This window comes from Triticum urartu, chromosome 7A (assembly GCF_056163025.1).
Source record: "Triticum urartu cultivar PI428250 chromosome 7A, HENAU_Tu73, whole genome shotgun sequence".
Classification (NCBI taxonomy): Eukaryota; Viridiplantae; Streptophyta; class Magnoliopsida; order Poales; family Poaceae; genus Triticum; species Triticum urartu.
In genome coordinates, this window is record NC_141879.1 from 168,606,093 (window position 1) to 168,625,741 (window position 19,649).

Here is a 19,649-nt window from a genome sequence, read left to right on the forward strand (position 1 = left end):
AATCATGAAGGTGCTTCGGAGATGGAGATCACAAGCACAAGATGATGATGACCATATCATATCACTTATATTGATTGCATGTGATGTTTATCTTTTATGGATCTCTTGCTTTGATTGACGGTAGCATTATAAGATGATCTCTCACTAAATTTCAAGATAAAAGTGTTCTCCCTGAGTATGCACCGTTGCCAAAGTTCGTCATGCCCAGACACCACGTGATGATCGGGTGGGATAAGCTCTACATCCATCTACAACGGGTGCAAGCCAGTTTTTGCACACGCGGAATACTCAGGTTAAACTTGACGAGCCTATCATATGCAGATATGGCCTCGGAACACTGAGACCGAAAGGTCGAGCATGAATCATATAGTAGATATGATCAACATATTGATGTTCACCATTGAAAGCTACTCCATTTCACGTGATGATCGGTTATGGTTTAGTTGATTTGGATCACGTGATCACTTAGAAGATTAGAGGGATGTCTTTCTAAGTGGGAGTTCTTAAGTAATATGATTAATTGAACTTTAATATATCATGAACTTAGTCCTGGTAGTATTAGCATATCTATGTTGTAGATCAATAGCTCGCGTTTAGCTCCCCTATTTTATTTTTGATATGTTCCTAGAGAAAATTAAGTTGAAAGATGTTAGTAGCAATGATGCGGATTGGATCCGTGATCTGAGGATTATCCTCATTGCTGCACAGAAGAATTATGTCCTCAATGCACCGCTAGGTGACAGACCTATTCCAGGAGTAGATGCAGACGTTATGAACGTTTGGCTAGCTCAATATGATGACTACTTGATACTTTTAGTGCACCATTCTTAAACGGCTTAGAATCGGGACTTCAAAGACGTTTTGAACGTCATGGACCATATGAGATGTTCCAGGAGTTGAAGTTAATATTTCAAGCAAATACCCGAGTTGAGAGATATGAAGTCTCCAACAAGTTCTATAGCTAAAAGATGGAGAAGAATAGCTCAAGCAGTGAGCATGTTCTCAGATTGTCTGGGTACTACAATCGCTTGAATCAAGTGGGAGGTAATCTTCCAGATAAGATAGTGATTGACAGATTTCTCTAGTCACTATCACCAAGTTACTAGAACTTCGTGATGAACTATAATATGCAAGGGATAACGGAAACGATTCCCAAGCTCTTCGTGATGCTGAAATCGACAAAGGTAGAAATCAAGAAAAACATCAAGTGTTGATGGTTGACAAGACCATTAGTTTCAAGTAAAGGGGAAAGGGAAGAAAGGGAACTTCAAGTAGAACGGCAAGCAAGTTGTTGCTCATGTGAAGAAGCCCAAGTCTGGACCTAAGCCTGAGACTAAGTGCTTCTACTGCAAAGGGGCTGGTCACTGGAAGCGAAACTGCCCAAAGTATTTGGTGGATAGGAAGGATGGCAAAGTGAACAAAGCTATATTTGATATACATGTTATTGATGTGTACTTTACTAGTGTTTATAGCAACCCCTCAGTATTTGATACTAGTTCAATTGCTAAGAGTAGTAACTCGAAACGGGAGTTGCAGAATGAACAGAGACTAGTTAAGGGTGAAGTGACGATGTTTATTGGAAGTGGTTCCAAGATTGATATGATCATCATCGCACACTCCCTATACTTTCCGGATTAGTGTTGAACCTAAAATAAATGTTATTTAGTGTTTTCGTTGAGCATGAATATGATTGGATCATGTTTATTGCAATACGGTTATTCATGTAAGTTAGAGAATAATTGTTGTTTTGTTTACATGAATAAAACCTTCTATGGTCATACACCCAATGAAAATGGTTTGTTGGATCTCGATCGTGGTGATACACATTTTCATAATATTGAACCCAAAATATGCAAAATTAATAATGATAGTGCAACTTATTTGTGGCAATGCCGTTTAGGTCATATTGGTGTAAAGCGCATGAAGAAAATCCATGCTGATGGGCTTTTGGAATCACTTGATTATGAATCAGTTGATGCTTGCGAACCATGCCTCATGGGCAAGATGACTAAGACTCCGTTCTTCGGAACAATGGAGCGAGCAACTGACATATTGGAAATAATACATACTGATGTATGCAGTCTGATGAGTGTTGAGGCTCGCGGCGGGTATCATTATTTTCTGACCTTCACAGATGATTTGAGCAGATATGGGTATATCTACTTGATGAAACATAAGTCTGAAACATTTGAAAAGTTCAAAGAACTTCAGAGTGAAGTGGAAAATCATCGTGACAAGAAAATAAAGTTTCTACAATTTGATCGGAGAGACAAATATTTAAGTTACGAGTTTGGTCTTCAATTTAAACAATGTGGAATAGTTTCACAAAATCATGCCACCTGGAACACCACAGCATAATGGTGTGTATGAACGTCATAACCGTACTATTATTGGATATAGTGCAATATATGATGTTTCTTACCGATTAATCACTATAGTTTTGGGGGTATGCATCAGAGACAGCTGCATTCACGTTAAAAAGGGCACGATCTAAATCCATTGAGGCGACACCGTATGAACTGTTGTTTGGCAAGAAACCAAAGTTGTCGTTTCTTAAAGTTTGAGGTTGCAATGCTTATGTGGAAAAGTTTCAACCTGATAAGCTCAAACCCAAATCGGAGAAGTGCGTCTTCATAGGATACCCAAAATAAAATGTTGGGTACACCTTCTATCACATATCCAAAGGCAAGTTATTCATTGCTGAGAATGGATCCTTTCTAGAGAAGGAGTTTCTCTCGAAAGAAGTGAGTGGGAGGAAAGTAGAACTTGATGAGGTAACTGTACCTGCTCCCTTATTGAAAAGTAGTTCATCACAAAAATCTGTTCCTGTGACTACTACACCAATTAGTGAGGAAGCTAATGATGATGATCATGTAACTTCAGATCAAGTTACTACCGAACCTCGTAGGTAAACGAGAGTGAGATCCGCACCAGAGTGGTACGGTAATCCTATTCTGGAGGTCATGTTACTTGACCATGACAAGCCTACGAACTATGAGGAAGCGATGATGAGCCCAGATTCCGTGAAATGGCTTGAGGCCATGAAATCTGAGATGAGATCCATGTATGAGAACAAAGTATGGACTTTGATTGACTTGCCCATTGATCGGCGAGCCATTGAGATTAAATTGATCTTCAAGAGGAAGACGGACGCTGATAGTAGTGTTACTATCTACAAAGCTAGAATTGTCGCAAAAATGTTTTTGACAAGTTCAAGGTGTTGACTACGATGAGAGTTTCTCACTCGTATCTATGCTTAAGTCTGTCTGAATCATGTTAGCAATTGCCGCATTTTATGAAATCTGGCAAATGGATAAACAAAACTGCATTCCTTAATGGATTTACTAAAGAATAGTTGTATATGATGCAACCAGAAGGTTTTGTCAATCCTAAAGGTACTAACAAAATATGCAAGCTCCAGCGATCCATCTATGGACTAGTGCAAGCATCTCGGAGTTGGAATATACGCTTTGATAAGTTGATCAAAGCATATAGTTTTATACAGACTTGCGGTGAAGCCTGTATTTACAAGAAAGTGAGTGGGAGCACTACAGCATTTTGGATAAGTATATGTGAATGACATATTGTTGATCGGAGATAATGTAGAATTATTCTGCAAAGAATAAAGGAATGTTTGAAAGGAGTTTTTTCAAAGAAAGACCTCAGTGAAGCTTCTTACATATTGAGCATCAAGATCTATAGAGATAGATCGAGACGCTTGATAAGTTTTTCAATGAGTACATACCTTGACAAGATTTTGAAGTAGTTCAAAATGGAATAGTCAAAGAAAGAGTTCTTGCCTGTGTTACAAGGTGTGAAATTGAGTAAGACTCAAAGCCCGGCCAGGGCAGAAGATAGAAAGAGAATGAAAGTCATTCTCTATGCTTTGGCCATAGGTTCTATAAAGTATGTCATGTTGTGTACCAAATCTATTGTATACCCTACACTATTTTTGGCAAGGGAGTACAATAGTGATCTAGGAGTAGATCACTAGACATCGGTCAAAATTATCCTTAGTGGAATAAGAATATGTTTCTCGATTATGGAGGTGGCAAAAAGGTTCGTCGTAAAGGGTTACGTCGATGCAAATTTTTACACTGATCCTGATGACTCTAAATCTCAATCTAGATACATATTGAAAGTGGGAGCAATTAGCTAGAGTAGCTCCGTGCAGAGCATTGTTGATATAGAAATTTGAAAAATACTTACGGATCTGAATGTGGCAGACCCGTTGACTAAACTTCTCTCACAAGCAAAACATGATCACACCTTAGTACTCTTTGGGTGTTAATCACATAGCGATGTGAACTAGATTATTGACTCTAGTAAACCCTTTGGGTGTTGGTCACATGTCGATGTGAACTATGGGTGTTAATCACATGGTGATGTGAACTATTGGTATTAAATCACAGGGCGATGTGAACTAGATTATTGACTCTAGTGCAAGTGGGAGACTAAAGGAAATATGCCCTAGAGGCAATAATAAAGTTATTATTTATTTCCTTATATCATGATAAATGTTTATTATTCATGCTAGAATTGTATTAACCGCAAACATAATACATGTGTGAATACATAGACAAACAGAGTGTCACTAGTATGCCTCTACTTGACTAGCTCGTTGATCAAAGATGGTTATGTTTCCTAACCATAGACATGAGTTGTCATTTGATTAACGGGATCACATCATTAGGAGAATGATGTGATTGAATTGACCCATTCCGTTAGCTTAGCACTTGATCGTTTAGTTTGTTGCTATTGCTTTCTTCATGACTTATACATGTTCCTACGACTATGAGATTATGCAACACCCGTTTACCGGAGGAACACTTTGTGTGCTACCAAACGTCACAACGTAACTGGGTGATTATAAAGGTGCTCTACAGGTGTCTCCGAAGGAACTTGTTGGGTTGGCGTATTTCGAGATTAGGATTTGTCACTCTGATTGTCGGAGAGGTATCTCTGGGCCCTCTCGGTAATGCACATCACCTAAGCCTTGCAAGCATTGCAACCAATTAGTTAGTTGCGAGATGATGTGTTACGGAACGAGTAAAGAGACTTGCCGGTAATGAGATTTAACTAGGTATTGGGATACCGACAACCGAATCTCGGGCAAGTAACATACCAATGACAAAGGGAACAACGTATGTAGTTATGCGGTCTGACCGATAAAGATCTTCGTAGAATATGTAGGAGCCAATATGAGCATCCAGGTTCCGCTAATGTTTATTGACCGGAGACGTGTCTCGGTCATGTCTACATAGTTCTCGAACCCGTAGGGTCCGCACGCTTAACACTACGATGACAGTTATATTATGAGTTTATATGTTTTGATGTACCGAAGGAGTTCGGAGTCCCGGATGAGATCGGGGACATGACGAGGAGTCTCGAAATGGTCGAGATGTAAAGATCGATATATTGGACGACTATATTCGGACTTCGGAAAGGTTCCAAGTGATTCGGGTATTTTTCGGAGTACCGGAGAGTTTCGGGAATTCGTCGGGGAGTATATGGGCCTTATTGGGCCATACGGGAATAGAGGAGATAGGCCAAAAGGAAGGAGGCCTGCGCCCCCCCTCTGGTCCGAATTGGACAAGGGGTGCAGCCCCCTTTTCCTTCTCCCCCTCCTCCTCTTTCCTTCACTCCTACTCCAACAAGGAAAGGAGGAGTCCTACTCCCGGTGGGAGTAGGACTCCCCCCTTGGCGCGCCCTCCTCCTAGGCCGGCCGCCTCCCTGCTTGCTCCTTTATATACAGGGGCAGGGGGGCACCTCTAGACACACAAGTTGATCAAGCTGGTCGTCTCTTAGCCGTGTGCGGTGCCCCCCTCCACCATAGTCCACCTCGATAATACTGTAGCGGTGCTTAGGTGAATCCCTGTGTCGGTAGAACATCAACATCGTCACCACACCATCGTGCTGACAAAACTCTCCCTCAACACACGGCTGGATCGGAGTTCGAGGGACGTCATCGGGCTGAACGTGTGCTGAACTCGGAGGTGCCGTGCGTTCAGTACTTGATCGGTCTGATCGTGAAGACGTATGACTACATCAACCATGTTGTGCTAACGCTTCCGCTTTCGGTCTACGAGGGTACGCAGACATCACTCTCCCCTCTCGTTACTATGAATCACCATGATCTTGCGTGTGCGTAGGAAAATTTTGAAATTACAACGTTCCCCAACAATTGGAAATATGCCCTAGAGGCAATAATAAAATGATTATTATTATATTTCCTTGTTCATGATAATTGTATATTATTCATGCTATAATTGTGTTATCTGGAAATCATAATACATGTGTGAATACATAGACTGTAACATGTCCCTAGTGAGCCTCTAGTTAACTAGCTCGTTGATCAATAGATAGTCATGGTTTCCTGACTATGGACATTGGATGTCATTGATAACGAGATCAGATCATTAGGAGAATGATGTGATGGACAAGACCCAATCCTAAGCATAACACAAGATCGTGTAGTTCGTTTGCTAGAGCTTTTCCAATGTCAAGTATCATTTCCTTAGACCATGAGATCGTGTAACTCCCGGATGCCATAGGAGTGCTTTGGGTGTACCAAACGTCACAACGTAACTGGGTGACTATAAAGGTATACTACTGGTATCCCCGAAAGTATCTTTTGGGTTGACAGGCATCAAGACTGGGATTTGTCACTCTGTATGACGGAGAGGTATCTCTGGGCCCACTCGGTAATGCATCATCATAATGAGCTCATTGTGACCAAGTGTTTGGTCACGGGATCATGCATTACGGTACGAGTAAAGTGACTTGCCGGTAACGATATTGAACGAGGTATTGGGATACCGACAATCGAATCTCGGGCAAGTAACGTACCGATTGACAAAGGGAATTGAATACGGGATTGATTGAATCCTCGACATCGTGGTTAATCCGATGAGATCATCGTGGAACACGTGGGAGCCAACATGGGTATCCAGATCCCGTTGTTGGTTATTGACCGGAGAGTCGTCTCGGTCATGTCTGTGTGTCTCCCAAACCCGTAGGGTCTACACACATAAGGTTCAGTGACGCTAGGGTTGTAGAGATATTAGTATGCGGTAACCCGAAAGTTGTTCGGAGTCCCGAATGAGATCCCGGACATCACGAGGAGTTCCGGAATGGTCTGGAGGTGAATATTTATATATAGGAAGTCCAGTTTCGGCCATTGGGAAGGTTTCGGGGCTAATCGGTATTGTACTGGGACCACCGGAAGGGTCCGGAGGGTCCACCGGGTGGGGCCACCTATCCCGGAGGGGCCCATGGGCTGAAGTGGGAGGGTAACCAGCCCCTGGTGGGCTGGTGCGCCCCCCATGGGCCTCCCCTGCACCTAGTGTTGGAAACCCTAGGGGTGGGGGCGCCCCACTTGACTTGGGGGGCAAGTCCCCCTTGGCCGCCGCCCCCCTTGGAGATTGGATCTCCTAGGGCCGGCGCCCCCCCCTTATGGGCCCTATATATAGTGGGGGGAGGGAGGGAAGCCGCACCAAGTCCCTGGCGCCTCCCTCTCCCCTCGTAACACCTCTCTCTCTCGTTGGAGCTTGGCGAAGCCCTGCCGAGATCACCGCCGCTTCCATCACCATGTCGTCGTGCTGCTGGATCTCCATCAACCTCTCCTTCCCCTTGCTGGATCAAGAAGGAGGATACGTCTTCCCCAATCGTACATGTGTTGAACGCGGAGGTGCCGTCCGTTCGGCACTTGGTCATCGGTGATTTGGATCACGACAAGTACGACTCCATCAACCCCGTTCTCTTGAACGCTTCCGCTCGCGATCTACAAGGGTATGTAGATGCACTCCCCTCTCCCTCGTTGCTAGATGACTCCATAGATTGATCTTGGTGTTGCGTAGAAAATTTTAAAATTTTGCTACGTTACCCAACAGAGACATAGAGATATGCAAGATACATACAGATCTGAATGTTGCAGACCCGCTGACTAAGCCTCTTCCACAAGCAAAACATGATCAGCACCAAGACTCCATGGGTGTTAGAATCATTACTGTGTAATCTAGATTATTGACTCTAGTGCAAGTGGGATACTGAAGGAAATATGCCCTAGAGGCAATAATAAAGTTATTATTTATTTCCTTATTTCATGATAAATGTTTATTATTCATGCTAGAATTGTATTAACCGAAAACATAATACACGTGTGAATACATAGACAAACATAGTGTCACTAGTATGACTCTACTTGACTAGCTCATTGATCAAAGATGGTTAAGTTTCCTAGCCATAGACATGAGTTGTTATTTGATCAACAGGATCACATAATTAGGAGAATGATGTGATTGACTTGACCCATTTCGTGAGCTTAGCACTTGATCGTTTAAGTTTACTCCTATTGCTTTCTTCATGACTTATACATGTTCCTATGACTATGAGATTATGCAACTCCCGAATACCGGAGGAACACTTTGTGTGCTACCAAACGTCACAACGTAACTGGGTGATTATAAAGGTGCTCTACAGGTGTCTCTGATGGTGTTCGTGGAGTTGGCATAGATCAAGAATAGGATTTGTCACTCCGATTGTCGGAGAGGTATCTCTGGGCCCTCTCGGTAATTGACATCACTATAAGCCTTGCAAGCAATGTGGCTAATGAGTTATTTACGGGATGTTGCATTACGGAATGAGTAAAGATACTTGCCGGTAATGAGATTGAACTAGGTATTGAGATACCGACGATCGAATCTCAGGCAAGTAACATACTGATGACAAAGGGAACAACGTATGTTGTTATGCGGTTTGACCGATAAAGATCTTCATAGAATATGTAGGAACCAATATGAGCATCCAAGTTCCGCTATTGGTTATTAACCGGAGACGTGTCTCGGTCATGTCTACATAGTTCTCGAACCCGTAGGGTCCGCACGCTTAAAGTTCTGTGACGATCGATATTATGAGTTTTTGTGTTTTGATGTGCCGAAGGTAGTTTGGAGTCCCGGATATGATCATGGACATGACAACGAGTCTCGAAATGGTCGGGATGTAAAGATCGATATATTGGATGACTATGTTCGGATACCGAAAAGGTTTCGGGAGGTTTCAGACATTTACCAGAGTACCGGGGGGTTACCGGAACCCCCCGAGGAGTATATTGGGCCTAATGGGCCTTAGTGGGAGAAGAGGAGGGGCGGCCAAGGGCAGCCGCGCGCCCCCTCCCCCTCTAGTCCGAATTGGACAAGGAGGGGGCGGCGCCCCCTTTCCTTCTCTCTTCTCTCCCTTCCTTCTCCTCTCCTACTCCAACTAGGAAAAGAGGGAGTCCAACTCCCGGTGGGAGTAGGACTCCCCCCTTGGCGTGCCCTCCTCCTTGGCCGGCCGCCTCCAACCTAGCTCCTTTATATACGGGGCCAGGGGCATCCCATAGAGACAAAAATTGATCTGTTGATCTCTTAGCCGTGTGCGGTGCCCCCCTCCACCATAATCCACCTCGGTTATATCGTAACGGTGTTTAGGCGAAGCCCTGCAATGGTAGCTTCATCAACATCGTCACCATGCCGTCGTGCTGACAAAACTCTTCCCCGAGCTCTACTGGATCGTGAGTTCGCGGGTCACCGAGCTGAACGTGTGCTGAACACAGAGGTGTCGTACGTTCACTACTGAGGATCAGTCGATCGTGAAGACATACGACTACATCAACCGCGTTGTCATAACGCTTCTGCTTAACTATCTACGAGGGTACGTGGACAACACTCTCCCCTCTCGTTGCTATGCATCACCATGATCTTGCGTGTGCGTGAGAAATTTTTTGAAATTACTAAGTTCCCCAACAAGGATGTGGCCTTCCCCGCCTTCTTCACCCTCTCTGCCTTCGCTATGGAACCTTTCGCCATCTCCGTGCACTCGAGTGGAGAGGAGAAGCGAAGTAGTCGAGAGGAGAGAAAGGGGATCTGAGGCCAGGAGCTCTGCCGCTGAATCTTTTATGTCAATAGAGAAAATATCAGGGCGGATCTCTCGCCGCGAATCACAAGATCAACAGCTCGCAAGGCAAGGCTTTGCACAGGGAAAGCGCGGCATGTGGCGGGGATCGTGCATGCAAATCGAGGGTCCACGCCTCCCACTTTCCCACTAACACACAACATTACAGCTTCTGCGCGCGAACACGCGAATTCAAATCCCGGGATTTTCGGGGCGAATCAATCCAATTGATTTCTAGCAATTCATTTCCTCAAGGACGCGCGTCAGTCTGACTGACCACACTCCGCGGGGACCCGTGCACCTGACTAAAGTCTTAGGATCGTTATGTGACGAGCTTGACGCCCCTCTACGGGTTCACTTGGCCTTCTCGGTAGGCTCCAATGCGCATGACTCATAAACCTAGACTTGTAGAAGGCCTGCACTGGCGTTCCCCTGGGATAAATAGTGATGTCTCTCTGGAGAGTCAGACCACGCATCGGCGTCGCCCCTCGAGTTGTCATGGCATGCCCTCACTCGGGCCCCTAGTTTATCTCTTTCGAGAGACAAAACGAATGCCACCATTTTTTTCTTGACGATCAACAACACCATGTCATCTGGGTAAAACTAAGGTCCAGATTTCGTTGTGTTTCCATCCAAGGAACAACAAGTCACGACTCGGAAACATATTCCGAGTGCCCTACAGCACTCGAACTTAACCGAAGGTTCGATTCGTCTGTTCCACGGAATCCCAACCGAACAGGGCTAATGATGTGGTCACCTATTACACGTAGGGTCAAGGACCCATCATTCGGGACCCACATGGGGCCCATCATCATAGGTATGTCCCTGGACCATGCCAGCATTCGGATGCGCACATCAGGAGGATCACTCGGGCGGCTCTACAGCACTCGGACAGCTACGTGTCACTCGGCGGACGATCAACCACTCGGACATACAAGGCAAGAAGGCGGCGTGGGAGCTGCAACGGTCGAGGGATCCTAAGTCGTCCACTAAATAGAGTTATAACTACCATTACCTATAACTGTTGTAGTATAGGCTCATTACACTAGTAACTGCCTCATACAATGACATTTATTACCCCGGCGGCGTGGGAGACATGGGGCTGCAGCGCACTCTATATAAGCCGCACCCATCTCCATAGTCACGCACGTTCAACCTTGTAATCCTATCCATCAAATCAAAGCAAGCCTCAGGGCACGAGAATAGGGATTTTACCTCCACCGAATGAGGGGCCCGAACTCGTTAAACACCGTGTGTTACACCTACGCCGTAGCTAGGCTCTGCCCCTTATTCATATCCCTAATACTCATTGTCAGTATCATAACCCCGACACCACCCAAAATACTTTTTCCACCGCCACAAGTTTCTGTTCTCAAGATATCCCATTTGGAGGCCTTTTTCGATACCCTGTTGGAGAGGGAATCGACCATGGAGGGCTTCTACATCAATCTTGATGCTCTTTCGATGATGTGTGAGTAGTTTACCATAGACCTACGGGTCCATAGCTAGTAGCTAGATGGCTTCTCTCTCTTTGATCTCCAATAGAATGTTCTCCTTGATGTTCTTGGAGGTCTATTCCATGTAATCCCTTTTGCAGTGTATTTGTTTGGAACTAATGAATTGTGGGTTTATGATTATATTATCTATGAATATTATTTGTGTCTTCTCTGAACTCTTTTATACATGATTGTTATAGCTGTGTATTTGTCTCCAATCTATCTGTTTGGTTTGGCCAACAAGATTGATTTATCTTGCAATGGGAGAGGTGCTTTGTGATGGGTTCGATCTTGCACTGCTCAATCCCAATGACAAAAATAGACATGACACATATTTGTATAGTTGCCATTAAGGATAAAAGATGGGGTTTATTCATATTAGTTGAGTTAACTTTGTCTACATCATGTCATCTTGCTTAAGGTGTTACTCCGTTTTTTATGAACTTAATACTCTAGATGCATGTTGGATAGCCGTCGATGCATGGAGTAATAGTAGTAGATGCAGGCAGGAGCCAGTTTACTTGTCTCGGACTTGATGCCTACATACATGATCAATGCTTTGGATATCGTCATATCTATGTGCTTTTCTATCAATTGCTCAATAGTAATTTGTTTACCCATCGTATGCTATGTTCAAGAGAAAAGTTTCTAGTGAAAACTATGGCCCTCGGGTCTATTTTTATCATATATTAAAATCCAAAAATACTTTGCTGCAATTTATTTACCATTATTTTATATTGTGTTTTTTTTATCTATCTATCACTATGAGAGTTGATCCTTGCAATTAACCGCCAAGGGATTGACAACCCCTTGTTTGTGTTGGGTGCAAGTATTTGTTATTTTGTGTGTAGGTGATGTTCACGAGGTATTGCGTGGTTCTCCTACTGTATTGATAACATTGGTTCTTAACTAAGGGAAATACTTATCTCTATTGTACTGCATCATCTTCTCATCTTCGAGGAAATCCCCACGCACCTCACAAGTAGCACCGCGTGCCCTGATGGGGTCCCTCCCGGGCGTGTAGGGTTTCAGGTCCCCAAAAGCATCTGCTGGCTGTTCTGCATATCGCACTGCCAGTCGGATCTCCTTCAACATGAGCTGCGGTGCATCACCCCCGCCGTTGATGGTACACGATGACATGTTCGTGTGCGAACATGCCTTTTTTCTGTTTGCGAGGTTACCGACAGGGCCTTCGGCAATATGTGCACATGTCCAACTCATCAAAGAATATATTTTTTGACGCCATGAGGTAAACATTGGAAAACTTTGTTTTTCCAGCCCCTACGTCACTCCTTCCCTACAGGACCCAGACATGCTGAGGTCTCTAGCCCCTACGCCTCTTCCTCTCCCTCACCGCCGCCGGCACCTCCTACGGGCAAAGATCGCGTGGAGCTGGCAGCTGCGGGGCCTTCTCCCGGTGGTGGGTGGCGCCCCCATGAGCAGGGGAACTCAAAGCCGCGGCTCGCGGGTGGTTGCCGGCATGAGGCGCAGCGTAGTTTGTGTCGTCTTGTCTTCTGTTGCGGCTGGTGGAGGGGGCAAATTTGACAATTTTGACCTTGGGACGAAATCAATTCATGGAATGAACTGCCCGTGAAACTATTTCACAGCACTGACCCTTTTGTGTAGCGCCCGCCACGCAGGCGCCACACCCTACGGTGCAACGCCCAGCTCTGGGGCGTTGCACGCCTGTCCACCGTGGCAGCCCTTGGGCTCGCACCCAGTAGTGCAGCGCCTCCGAGCTAGGCGCCACACATGTAATGTGCAGCGCCCGGCCCATAGGCGCTGCACTGTGACTTATCCAGCGGAGGGCCATGGCGCTGTGGAGCCATCGCTTCCCGGAAGACACCAACGAGGAACAGTTCTTCGCCCAGAGGAGGGCGAAGAGGAGGGAGGAGCCAGCCGACTATCGCGAGGACAATCGAAGGCGGAAGGCGGTCGCTAAATACAACCAAGCGCTAGGAGATGCGTCCTCCTGGAACTCCGGCGATGAGCGGTTCCTTGACGCCTACGCTCCAACGTCGGAGGAGGACATCACTGAGATAGAGTCCGAGTCGGACGAGTAGTAGTAGTAGGAGAACTATATCTACGAAACCAAATATGTACGAATCGTAGTAGAAAAAACTGAAATTTAGCGCGCCTGCTGGAGCAGCGTGGGCGCGCTTTAATTTGCGGCGGCCGCTAGAGCCAGCGCACCGCCGCGCGCAAAAGCTGGCTAACCCGGCGCTGTATCGTGACTTTTAGCGCGCAGCGCGTTGCACGGCTGTTGGAGATGCTATGGCTTTGCTATCTGCTGGCAGGTTGTTGTATGTGTGCGTTAATGTTGGTTGTGTGCATTCTAGCTATGCAGAGATTGGGTACGTACTTATTATGTTTGTATTCTCCTGATACATCGTTTTGAGTCAATAAAATCCACCATTTGCCAAAAAAACAAAGAATTATTTGGAAGGATTCGACCAAAAGTTCGATAACTTTTGGACCGCAATAGCATACGGACATTGTGAGGGGTGACATTCACAAACATTTATGCCGGCAGTTTCTTAAGATACGGCTCTCAATATTTTCGGACATGCTTAGCAGTTTTTTTTAAGAATGAAATTTTGAGTAAAAAACAACCAGACATTTTGAGTCAAAAACAAGCAGAAACTGCAACTGCCATCGTTTGATCTCGCGTTGTAACTAAAACTGCCAGCAGAATACATTTGTTTGGTATCACCTTTTCAGGGAACGTAAACCAGATAGTATTATCGTAACTTTTTGATTGGCATGTGTTGTCCGATTTTGGCAACATAGTATTTTCACACGTGATTGATCTAGCTGGTTAAAATTCAGCATTAAATTTTTGATAATGTTAAAATTCTTATGCAACAAGTTGGATTCTTTCGATCTATACTTCTTCATCGGCGATAGTTGTTGCTCTGGTGCGCTAGCCCTATGGGGCCTTAGCATGATGATTCCCAACTCTCTACTACAATAAGTTTGGCCTAGCTTCGATGTGGGAGAGGTGATTACGGCGGCGCACCTTTGGCTCGCTTCCATGGTAAATCGAACGTTTTGATAGCAAATTATGTTGTCACGAGTATGTCAACTTCAATTAATCCATCTGTACCGTAATAATTGTCGTGATTTTAGTTCAAGCATGACAAATCCTGATAAAATACTGGAATGGCAAGGATTTGCCATGCTTACTAAAGAATATCATCCTCGCGACAACATAATTTGCGACAACATAATCCTGATCAAATAATGTAAGATTTGGAAGACTCACCTTAGGGGCTAGACAGGTCAGGGTCGACTGGGCGGGCGACCATGCACCCGACCGCGACGGCGCCGTCCGCCGCCGGTGATCGCCGGCGCGTCGGCGGGCGGTTCTGGGCTCTCGCCGAGTCCGACGAAGAAGACGCGGACGACGATGGGGATGCATCTCCGGCAGAGGCGCCGCCCTCACCGACACCTTCAGATCTCGTTTGCGATTTATTCCATGCAGGTTATTGCGAAGATGAAGTGGCCATGATGATCGATCAGGTTCTGCCACCGGACGATCCGGCGCGTATCGGTCTTCACGTGGGCGAGAAGATCGAGATGATCCGGCGCGTTGTTCATCGGAAGACGGCGGCGTCGGCGATCCGGCCCTGGAAAGGACCCATTCCTAAGGTGAGTCTTCCAAATCTTACATTATTTGATATGATTAGACCAGAATCTTGGATTACGGTGAAGAAGCGGAAGAATGCGAGGCGGCACGCCAGTCGGCAGGCGTCGGCGGCACCCGTCATGGCTGCGGCGGCGACCGAGATCTCGACCGCGAGGTCGATTCGTTTGAATCAGCTGCTGGGTGCGGCTGGGCCGGTTCGGACGGATTTGGGCCTGCGTGAAGTTGGGCCGGAGTCAGATGGGTATGAGGCCCATGCTGCTCCAGGCTCTTCTGCCCGTATCGTTATTGATGCCCCATGCACGTACGAGGGCGAGCGTGATTTCTGTCGTGCGCCGTCGCCCCTTCCTTCTAGGGTTCGCAAGCTTGGGTCGCGAGGTTTCCCGACTTGCGGGGCTAGTCGGGCAAGGAGGATCCCTCCACTCCGTACGATGGCCGGCCATGGGGCAGCTCCGTCGCCTGCTGGGAAGACCACCGGTGCGGTGGGAAGGGGCGGGGCAGCTCCGCCGCCGGCGGCGGGGCCTGGGCGAGGTGCCCTGGTGCCGCCCGGACAGAGACCGCCCGGCGGGCGGTGGAGGGGCGCTAGGTCTTCCAAGCCGGGGCGCTACTCTCCAGGGTGCCCAGCCACCGGGGCAGCAGCTCCCTGCTGCAGGGCGGGGCGGGCCGAGGCCGCCTGCGCCGGGTGCGGCGCCCGGAGCTATACCGGCAGCGGGTCGTGCTGGCATGCGGCCGACGGCGCCGAGCGTGGCCGGAGTGGCTCCGGCTGGTCGTGGTGCTACTGCCCTTGGGGTGGTGCAGACTCCCTCTGGTGGTCCGCCTCTCGCCGCACCTCCGCCCCACTACGTCGCAAGGCCAACTCAAAACCGCGTGGGTCCAACTCAGACGAGGCCGAATTCTAGCAATAGAGACCCCAAGGATCCGCCCCGAGGCTAGTGGGGGGATGATGGGTATGATGCGTATGGTGACGGACAGCACCGAGGATCCTCTTCCACGGGAGGAGGTCGTGGATTTGCCTGGCAAAGCGACGGGTCTGCTGAGAGACCGTTTCTTGGCCCGGCAGGTGGTTTTGTCAAGGGGGCCTCCGGCCCGGATCACCGTCAGAGAGGAGGCTTTCGTGGCCATCGTGGTGGTCGGGGTGGGGGCCGTGGGAGATTTCGCCGACCGCCCCCGCCCACGGCAGTTGATCCTGCGGCGTCTACAGTGGAGTCCGACCATACTTCCACTGAGCTTTCTTCCCAGGCGATGGAGGTGGTTAATGCCTTGGCCAGTGTTGAGGTTCCTGAGGCTGGGACGGTGGATGAGGCTACCGATAGGTCTGATGCCGAGAGGGCGTCCAAATATGCACGTAAGAAGGAGAGGATGATTTGTTACCATTGTGGTGAGAAGGGCCACTTCATTGCTGAGTGTGTGGCCCAACTGTGTGAGTCGTGTGGCAAGCCTGCACATGACTCGGGGGAGTGCCCGTTGTTGCGTGACCTGCCTCCGACGCTTAATATTTATGGAGTCTATTGTGCTGAGCTCATGTTTTTTGAGTCCCGGCGGCGAGAGAGGTCCCGGAGGATACCCTGAGCTTGACTACCAGGATTGTGAAAGCGACCCAGGGCGAGGTGACTGAGGCACAGATTGTGAGGAGGCTTCAGGAGCTGGCTCCCGGGGATTTTAGATGGGAATTGGTGCTCATCGAGGACAGGGTTTTTAAGGTTGATTTCCCAACTGTTGATGATTTGCAGAGATTGTTGAGCTTTGGCTTGTGCAGAGTCCCCGGTACTAAGTGTATCCTGGAGTTCCACGAGTGGAAGCAGGTTGAGCCTAAGGGAAAGCCGCTTACGCAGGTCTGGTTGCGGTTTAGAGGGGCTCCATCTAAGCCTTTGCAGGATGCTCGAGTGGTGGCTAGTATGGGCATCTTGGTTGGGAAGACAGAAAAAGTGGATATGGCTTTCACACGTGCCCATGGGGTGGCCCGGCTTTTAGTGAGTGTTCTGGATATTGAGTTCGTGCCTGATAAGGTCAACTGGACCTATAAGGGAGAGGTGTTCCCGCTAGAGATTGAGTTTGAGGACACTGATTTATTTGCTGATGCGGTTAATGGTAACGATGTTGACATGCACGACAGTGATGGAAATGCGGGGGCCAAGGGGGCACCGTCAGATGAGCCCATGCGAGAGGGGTCTCATGGTTCTCACCCAGCTACTCAGTTGCCTGGGGATGGGACCGGGGTTGAGCCCGCAGCATCACCAGCGGTGCCCATGAATACTCTGCGTTTTGGGTCCTTTGAGCCAGCCTCGGCACCTCCCAGACTATGGAGTGACCGGGTAGATTCTGATGATTATCTTGAGCACACGCTCCCTCCGTTGGAGTTCGAGGGGGATGCTGGATTGTGTGTTGGACGGTCGGCAAGGACTTTGGTTGGAGCTACAAAGAGGAGGCCGGAGGGTGCTTCTCTTGTCCTGGCGCCTCACGTGGACGCGACTCCGGTGTCGGCGACTGCGGGCGAGATGGTCGTGAGGGAGGGGGTTCGGGGCAGGTGGCCTCGCCTTCTCCCATCCCCATCCCGATCTCGGTGGCGTCAGTGACGCCGGCCCCAAGGGGGTCGGCCGGTGCTGGGAGAGGGAGCCCGAGGCAAGCGGCCTCGGCTCCTGCTACTCCGGTGGTGGCGGTAACCACCGCGGCAGCAGCTGCGTTGGGTGGTGCTGGGGTAGGAGGCCCTAGCTCCTCCTTCTTCCCCGACGGTCAGGAGGACCGCTTCTCCTTCGTCGATGGCTCATCCGTCTGAGCCGGCGGGTGGGGTGGGAGGAGGGCGTGGGCAGGCGGTCCCCGTCATCCCCTCTTCGCTCATACCCATGGCCGGGATCCCTGGTGTGGGGCACCCATCTGAGGGGCTCGGGAGCCCGCAGACGCCTTCTCTGGTAACCTCGGTTGACCCTTTGAGGGACTCTGTGCCAGGTTTTACTAGGGAGGAGGTTGTCGCGTTTGGCGGGATCCCGGACCCTATCTCCGAGGGGAGACGGATGAGTGCTCGCATCCTCGACATCCCGGAGGTGGATGATATGTAGCAGCGGTGCGCTATGAGGGCGGCCAAGCTTCAGGAGGCTGCATTATCTTCTGGTATGTCCGTCAACTTATCTAATTCCTTATTGCATTTTTCTAATGAGGAGATTATAAATAATGCAAACCAATTAGGAGTTTCACTAGGTGCTACGAATAGTGAGATTACCAATTCGGTAAATGATCTATTAGATTTGGAGGCGGAACGTGCCTTAGAGACTATTCGTAATCTTGCAGCAGTTAAACCAATGAATGATGATGAGATTGATGCGTTAGGGGTTAGAGTGCTCGATAATTTGTGTGCGGATCTAGCACCCCCCAATCATGACTCTGAGGAAGATGATGTACCCCTAGAGAATTATGCTAGTAATATATGTGAACCCGGTTATGAGGACCGGGCGACAGAGCCTAGTAATCCTAAGCGTAAGTGGAAAAGGAAGATCTATCCCGATTCCGCAGTTTGTAGGAGTGCTAGGATTCGAACCACTAAAAAATTCCATGATGAAATATGAGAGGAATCTTTTGGAGTAGCAGAGGTCTGAAATACTTGGCTAAAAGAAGATTCCCAGCTGAGGCAGCTTTAGAGAAGAGGTTAGATTTTGTTGCTCTATCGGAGACGGGTAGAGATAACTTTGCGCCCCAGTTTCTTTCTTCTCTTGTGGGTGGTATTGATTTCGATTAGCATTGCCTCCCTCCGCGAGGAAGATCGGGTGGTATCTTACTAGGTGTGAGATGCGATTCGCTTGAAGTCTGAAGTGTAGTGATGGGCGACTTCGCGGTGAAGTTTCGAGTCAGGTCTAGGATAGATGGTTTTAACTGGGCTTTGGTGGCGGTTTATGGTGCCGCACAGCCCGAGCTTAAAGAGGAGTTTCTGGCGGACCTTGTTCGAATCTGTGGGTCAGAACAGCTTCCAATTTTAGTTGGAGGTGATTTCAATATCATCAGGAGGAGAGAGGAGAAGAACAATGATAACTTTGACGGAAGATGGTCGTTTATGTTCAATACCATTATTGAAAGCTTGGATCTGAGAGAGATAGAGCTTTCTGGTAGAAAGTTTACCTGGGCTAATGCTCTGCCAAACCCTACCTATGAAAAACTTGATCGAGTTCTTGCAAGCGTGGAGTGGGAACAAAAGTTCCCTCTGGTTACGATGCAAGCTCTTTCGAGGGGAATATCTGATCACACCCCATTGTTCGTGGACTCAGGGGAGCCGAACCACGTGGGTAACAAGAACACCTTCTCTTTCGAGATGTCATGGTTTGAACGTGAGGGGTTCGTGGACTTGATTGCCAGGGAATGGGATAGAGGTGTAGGAGGCAAGACTGCGATAGAGCGTTGGCAGAATAAGATTAGGCATTTGAGAAGTTTCTTACGGGGTTGGGCTAAGCACCTCAGTGGTGTGTATAAGATTGAAAAGGATAGACTCCTTACTCTTATACAGGCCCTAGACATATAGGCCGAATCCACTATTTTATCGCTAGCTGAGCTTCAGGTTAAAAATGAGGCGGAGAAGAGGTTGAAAGAACTGCTCC